This window comes from Chrysochloris asiatica, unplaced genomic scaffold (genome assembly GCF_000296735.1).
Source record: "Chrysochloris asiatica unplaced genomic scaffold, ChrAsi1.0 scaffold00093, whole genome shotgun sequence".
Taxonomy (NCBI): domain Eukaryota; kingdom Metazoa; phylum Chordata; class Mammalia; order Afrosoricida; family Chrysochloridae; genus Chrysochloris; species Chrysochloris asiatica.
The window spans coordinates 7,157,092-7,165,052 of record NW_006408611.1 but is presented as its reverse complement, the minus strand read 5'-3'; the positions used below and the strand labels follow the sequence as shown (position 1 = coordinate 7,165,052).

At 38.2% G+C, this 7,961-nt stretch overlaps 1 pseudogene; it reads right to left on the bottom strand.

Annotated features, from left to right (window-relative positions):
• Window positions 1–984: 984 nt before the first annotated feature.
• Window positions 985–7,961, bottom strand: part of LOC102823099 — a 155,596-nt pseudogene continuing 148,619 nt past the window's right edge.

The following is a 7,961-nucleotide window of genomic DNA, read 5'->3' as shown; positions in this document are numbered from 1 at the left end:
ATCCTTTGTACACGTTATCAGAATGACCAGTCCCTGGAGATGGGCATCATGTTTGGTAAGGTGGTGGGTCAATGAAAAAAGGAAGGATTCCAACCAAATAAATTGGTACAGTTGCAGCAGCAATGAGCTCAAGTGTAACAATTATGGGATGGAGCAGAAAGAGACACGGTTTCATTCTGGTGTGCCTAGGGTCACCGTGAGTTGACAGAAAATAACAGTAGCAATAAGATGGATCTGACTCAAGCCATGGTATTTACATTTACTTCATATGCATATAAAATGTGAACAATGAATACAAAAGACTAAAGAAGTGATGCCTTTGAATTATGGTGTTTGTAAAGAGTAACGTATGTACCATGGACTGGCAGAGAATAAACAAATTTATGTTGGAAGAAACATAACCAGAATGTTCCTTAGAAACAAGAACAATCAAATTTCATCTCACCTTTGTTCATGTTATCATGAGGGACCAGTTCTTCCTGAAAGACATAATGCTTGGTGAGGGGAAGGATCAGGAAAAAAGAAGACCCTCAGTGAGATAGATTGGCATAGTGGATGCAAGAAAGGGCTCAAACATAGGAACAAAGTGAGAATGACACAAGACAAGTCAATGAGTCAATCTGTTGTACATAGGTAGCTGAGAGTTTTAATAGACTTGGTGACACCTAACAACAATAAAAATTATCTGCTGAACATGAATGACAGCAAGTTTTATTATTTTTACTTCCTTATATATTTTTGAAATCTCTACTAGGAGACCAGCTCTAGAGCCCACAGTTGACTATTTCAGAATATAGAGAATCTTCATTCCTCCGGCTCCAAAAGTCCCTTTAGGGAAGTGGGTAAAGCCAGACTCAAGAATAATATACCGTTGTGAAATTGGAAACTGTATTTCCTGGATTCTAATCTAATTAAAAATTCTATTTTTTTTTTTTCTGACAGAAGAGCCAGTTTATTAAATTTCTAAAACTTTGCCATATGTTTCTACTGAGTGCTGATGGTCACCTGCCACACACGCACCAGTTTATCTGTGTAGTCAGCAAACAGGGTCTGGCCATCAGCAGACCAGGCCACTGGGGTGGCTCTGCCTTTCTACTTGTGCTGATAACTTCCTGCTTGAGTTCCTCAATAGTGATCTTGCCCTCCAAGTCCCAGATCTTGATGCTAGGGCCTGTGGTAGCACAGAGCCAGTACCGGTTGGGGCTGAAGCATAGAGCATTAATGACGTCCCCACCATCTAAGGTATAGAGGTGCTTGCCTTCATTGAGGTCCCAGAGCATGGTATGGCCATCCTTGCCTCTGGAAGCACAAAGGGAACCATCTGGAGAGACAGTCACAGTGTTCAGATACCCTGTGTGGCCAGTGTGGTTGGTTTTCAGCTTGCAGTTAGTCAGGTTCCATACCTTGATCAACTTGTCCCAGCCACAGGAAACAATGATGGGATTGCTGCTGTTGGGCGAAAAGCGAAAGCAAGACACCCACTCCGAGTGTCCTGGACAGAGTACTTGCAGACACTCAGAGTATGCCACAGCTTGATGGTTTTATCTCGAGAGCTAGACACAATCTGCAGGTTGTCAGAGGAGAAGGCCACACTCAGCACATCCTTGTTATGGTCTACAAATCGGCGTGTGGTGGTGCCCGTTGTGAGATCCCAGTAGTCCTGGTGTGGCGCTGTGGGTTAACGCGCCAGACTGAAAAGCCGTTTGAACTGCAAGGTCGGCGGTTCAAGCTCACCAGCTGCTCTTCGGAAACCCTATACAGGGTCACCAGGGGTCGGAATCAACTCCACGGCTCTTGACAGCAACAACAGTCTCTGCTATCACAAATTTACTAATTATAGGAAAATTTGCAAGTCCCTTTATTTCCTCCCTTACTGAAATTGACACCATAAAATTTCCCAGTATAATCGGTTGTTAATAAATATTAAAATATAAATTCATATTGTAAAGAAACTAGAAGTATCAGTGAGTAATAAATAACCACTATTCAATTGCCTGCTAAATAAATCAATTAACAGTTTCCATTACAGCTTATGTCTCATGGTTTATAGGCATGTTGCTGTTCTTAAGTGCGTCAATTCTGTTCTGACTCTTAGACACCCTGCTTAGTGAATTTGAACTGCCAATCTTGTTGTAGGCACTCCAGTGCTCATTCTACAAAAATTTTATCAGTTCTGTTTGGTGAAAGAAATTTTGCAATTACATAAATAATTTTTTTCATTAGAATGTGATCATAGAGATAAGATGCTTTGAAAATTTTAAAGTACTTTATTAGTATGTTGTTGTTGTTGTTATTAAGTGCAGTCAAGTCTGTTCCAACCCAGAGTAACCTTGTGTAGGGTCTCTGAAGAGTGGCTGGTGAATTTGAACTGCCAACGTTGTGGTTCAACTTGACCTTGTAGTCCAGCTCATTAACCCACAGCACCACACCAGGACTCCATTTAGCAATATGAGGAAGGCCATAATATTTCATCAGATTGCAGAAATTATTTACTATAAAAAACTAAAGCAGTATGCACTTGTAAAATATGTCCATATGACTAAGACAATAATATGTGCATTCTCTTCTATACACACACCTTACGTCTCTTCCTTCAGTAAGAAACTTAAAAATATAAGACGCAATTCACAGTGCATCACTGTTCCAAAATTATAGCACCACAATTTACTTCAAGTATGTGGTGAAATTTCTCCTTCTCTGAAACTGAAATATTTCCATTTATGTTTGCTGTATTTATGTCTCATCTTATAAATGTTCCCCAAAGTAGGGCTCTACATGGAGTCCTGGTGTGCTGCTGTAGGGTAAGCAGTGGATTGCTAACTGCAAGGTAACAAATCCACCAGCAGTGCCTTAGAAACCCTACAAAGGATTGCTGTGAGTCAGAACTAACTCGACAGCAGTTAACAACAATGACTATTCCTTAGTCTTAACTAATTTGCCATGTGACCCTTAGAAAAACAGACAAATTTAATTGATTTGAGCATATTTTTCTTAAACATTTATTGGAATTTCTCATTTCCCAAATTTAAAACAAAACAAAACAACAACTTATCTGAGTTAAAACCAAAAGCATTTGATGGACTGCAAAATAAATTTTATATAATTATCAGTGAAGGCTACATAAAAAGATTAGGAATGAAATCATGCTAAAATATTCTAGCAAAACTGACAAGGATTTTGCTTTCACAAAAGATAATTTTCTAGTTAAAACTTTTTGTTGCATTAACTGAAGGTGGTTCTTTTAGCCAGATATTCAAAATACCCTCTGGACAGATTATGCCATCTGAAAAATGAAATCAATATGTAAGTAGCAGAGAGGACTATTTAGATTTACTTGAAATATCCCCTTATAGTGGCCTTATACTTTTTGTCTGTGTTTCAATGTGTCAGAGGCATTTTAACAAAAGGTAAAACCATATTATTATTTGAGCTATTAGGGACCTCAGAGATCACAAGTTTAACTACAGCAATTTTCAGTAATTTTATCAGAATTAATTCATTTTAAAATTAGAAAATGTCAGGAAAATAAAATACATTGAACAGTTCTAAAAGTTTACATATATAAAGGATTCTGTTCTTTTGCCTTTTAAGAAATATTCATCACAGATCTGTAATTGTGGGTTACTTAATAAAATGTATAAGTATTATGTATCCTGAAAGTGAGATCTTTTTATTTTTTCCAGAATATGGTTAAGGGGCTATTCGATCACCCACTTACTATAATAGCTCATATTCATTGAAATATAAAATTTGTCACAGTGTTTTTAAAATTTATCATAATCAATGTTTTTTTAAAATTTACAAATATATTCTTTTACTACCTCATGAAATATTGATTGTAGACCAGAAAAAGAATAAACATTTAAACATTTCTTTTCCTTATTTATCTTTAGATATACCTTTCTACATGACAGATAAAACTACTTTTGGTAACAGGTTAGTAACTGCATTGGGAGTTGTCACGTGGCACTGTAGGATAAGCATTGGACCCAAATGTCAGCAGTTCAAATTCACCACTTTCTCCTCAAAAACCCTGTTTAGTGTCATTATGAGTCAGAACAGACTCGGCAGAACTTAACAACAATAACAGTAATGTCATTAGACTCATTAATGTAATATCAAAAGCTTTCAGAGGCTCCCCACTTTCTTCTCTCTCTTCCTCCATACTGCCTGTAGAGAAAGCAGCCTGTCTCCTGGTGAAGCCCAAGATCCTCTAGAAGAGGACCAAGAAGTTCATTAGGTATCAATCAGATCTTTATGTCCAAAATATGTACAACTGGAGCAAGCATAGAGGCATTAACAACAGGTTCTGGAGAAGATTTAAGGTCCAGATCATAATAGTCAGCACTGGTTATGGGAACAACAAGAAAACAAAACGCATCTTACCCAGTGGCTTCCACAACTTCCTGGTACACCATGCCAAAGAATTAGATGAGCTGCTGATGTACAACAATCTTACTTTGCAGAGACGCTTGGCTGTGCAACAAAGAAAATGAATAGACAGCCCATTTGCAAGTTTCATTTGTGCCAAGTAAAACCATAAAAGTGCAAAACAAAACAAAACAAAAAAACAACCTTTCAGAAACTATTCTAATGATTTTCTGTTTATGTGTAAATATCATAATCAATATCATTCTAGAAAAATGAAAGAACAGAAAAGATAATTTCAATAAGAGAGAAAAAGTAAGGATGTTTTGGGAAATACAAAGGACATGGTATCTGCTTAATTTAATTTTTAGCCAAATTAGAGAGACTAGTATAATCCTTCAAAGTGGAATCAAGGCATATGAACTGAAACACTGACTTCTGATTTTTTCACAACATAGATATTATCCTATTAATGCTGTGTATTCTTCTTCATAAGCACATTCTTATCTTCTCTATTTGCCCTTAGCAGGGTGGTGTACTTCCTAATTCTATGAGGCTTTCCTTTCCGTAAAGATTTATAGCCTCTGAAAACCTATAGGCATTACTATGAGATGGCACTGAACAACAATATAGTGTGCCTCTTTTGGTATTTTTCTTTCTTTGTTTCAAAATCATGGTTGTACAAGAGAAAAAAGGAAGTAGAATGGATAGAAAACAAAATCCTTGTGTAAAACTCACACGTCAAGTAAAACCTATTTATATTTGACAGAGCATAATATATGTAGTAGTTGAGAAAATATGCTATGTGTATTGTTAGAGAAAACATACAGCTCAATTTGTTTTGAGACTATAAAACTTGTTACTTTGCATAAAAGAAAATTCAACCAACAACAATAAACTAAAGTTTAGACAATTTCGAGAGGGAAGTCTTGTTGCTAGCATATTAGATTATGCCTTCTCTTCTTCTCATAAGCGATTCAACCACATTCTTCCTCAAAGTGAGCAATTTCATCCTCACCTAAAGCTAATAATGACTGTGATGGCCTCCAACCATTGGCTTTCTTAATTATTAAACTCACATAGTTATTTTAACCAACAAATAATCTCACTGAATTTTGAAATGTGATCATTCTGCTTGCCAACACAAAATTGAATATTAACTATCAGCTAGAATTTAAATCTTACCTAAATTCAACCATAAACAATAAATGAAAATCCTTTGAATTATTCTGGCACAGTTGGATACATTTACTTTGTGCATAGAAAAGATTCATTCATCTTCTGGGAGTCTAACTAAACAAAATCAAATCTCATGCCATCGAGTACTTCTGACTTATAGGGATCCTATGAGACAGAGTAGAACTGCTCTGTACAGTTTTCAGGACTGCAAATCTTAGTGACATAACCACAGAGGACTAGAGTAGAGAGTGAAGCATCCAGCTGATAAGAAGAGAAGCAATATGCACAAGAGCACCCACACTTGCAGATAATGCCCACTTGACCTGGCTTCAATGACTGGATGATCAGAGCTCAACCAGAAGAAGAAAGAAGAGGAAAAAAAGAGTAATCTGATACAATTTGATGAACTTGACCTACACCTATGGATGCAGTAGCTCAAAAGAGGAAATAAGTCTTTACAGCAAGGACCATTCGTGCCCCCTCGATACACAGGGTAGACAGGGATGGGCAACTTGGACACTGGCTACCCAAAATGGGGACAGGGGGTGGCTACAAAGGCAAGAGTTGACTGGTTTACAAGCTTTCAAGAGGGAGCCTAGATGCAGAGGGTGCAGAGGAAGGTAGAATCTCCACTAAGTAGTATCCAATCTGCCTGGGTGGGCTGATGAAAGGAGATGGGGATAGGACTTGTGTGGTACAATAGTGAATAATTGCTATCAGGACTGACTGTGAGGGTTGGAAATGTAAACATAGACATTTTGCAGCAAAAGGAGGGGAGTGGTTGACTTTGCAGTACAGGAACGGAGGTCCTTGGGACCATCAAGGGAGAAGAGCAGAGTGCGGGACCCTACCCAGAGAAACACTGATGCAAGAGATAGAGGCAGAGATGATGATGGGGAGAGATGGAGTGGCTTGGGACTCTAGACCCAGAGAGGTAGAGGGGCTGTGGGCTGACGATCAAAGGGCAGGGGGTATACCCTTTGGTTGGTTGACAATGCATGGAGGGGATTGTAACAAACGCAATTAAACGATGAGGTCTGGTAGCTAGTGGTTATGAATCGGGCTGTTAATTTCTCGGTCAGCAGTTCGAAACTACCAGCTGTTCCGTGGGAAAAAGAGGAGGCTTTCTGCTCTCATAAAGGTTTACAGCCTTGGAAACCCTGTATAGGGTCGCTATAAGTCGGAACTGACTCCATGGCATACAACAACAACAAGAAGGATGAATGCAAAGCTAATATTCTCCCATGTAAACTATCATTTAATTCACAATAATACATTAAAAAAAAAAAAGACTGTAAATCTTCACAGGAGCAGATAGCTTCATCTTTCTCCCACAAATTAGCCGAGCAGCTGGTGGCTTTGAACCTAGCAGTTAGCATCAAGTGCATTACCCACTATTCCACCAGGGCTCCTTTCCAGGAGTCTAAGTTAGGACAGCTCTCATATTTTCTGTTTTAACCAATAAGTCTACGGTAATATAATCTTCCACTGCCTTTGGTTGGAGTGGAAGCTGTATAACACCTTTTGAGATTACTCTCTTGGATTTTAAATTACTAATTTTAAAAGCATTTATTGTGAATAGAGTAGTAGTATATGTCAGAAAATCAGTTTTGCACTCAACTGATCATATTTTTTTCACTGTAAGGATTACAATTCCCTCCATGCTTTGTTGGTTGACAATATTTACCTCTATTCCCTCTTTTTTTTTAAATTTTTTTTTAATGTACACAAAATACACAGAAATATATAATCATTTAAACAACCAAAGGGCACAGTTTGCAAGCCAGCCTCCTGTGTGTTGGCACCCATCCTTTCTCTTTCCATGACTCTAGAATCGTCAGCTGCCCTATCTCTCCATGTCATCATCTCTGCCTCCATCCCTGGTGTTATTGCTTTTTAGGTTAGGATCTCACGTTCAGCTAATGCTCTTCCTTCTTAATCATCCTAGGGTTTTCTGTTCCTGCAATGTAAAATTAACTATTCCTCTCTTTTTTTTTTTTAACTGCCTTTTTCCAACTTCTACTCACAAGTAGACCAATGTGGTCACCAGCGAGCTTACAAACCTGCTCATGTGTTCCCTTTGAGTTTTACTCTTGGAAGGGGGTTTGTCCTGAAGGGCTGAAGGCTTCCCAGGCAAACAGCTTTCTTGATAGCCAGTCTGCTTTTCTTTTTCTATTTTCCCTACTGATCCGTCTTTTAAGAAGTATTTTCTATTACTCTAGCTGTTACCGGCTGGGCTGCATGTCATTTCAAGTGGGAATGTCTCACCTCAGAAGATTCTGGATGGGGCTCAGGATTCCACCTACGGTCGTACACTCTACAAAGGCTCAACAAGAATCCTAATTCATTGGGCAAATTCTAGAACCCCTTTTAGATATTTCAATCAGTTATAGGATGGAGATGGGCTTCTAAGC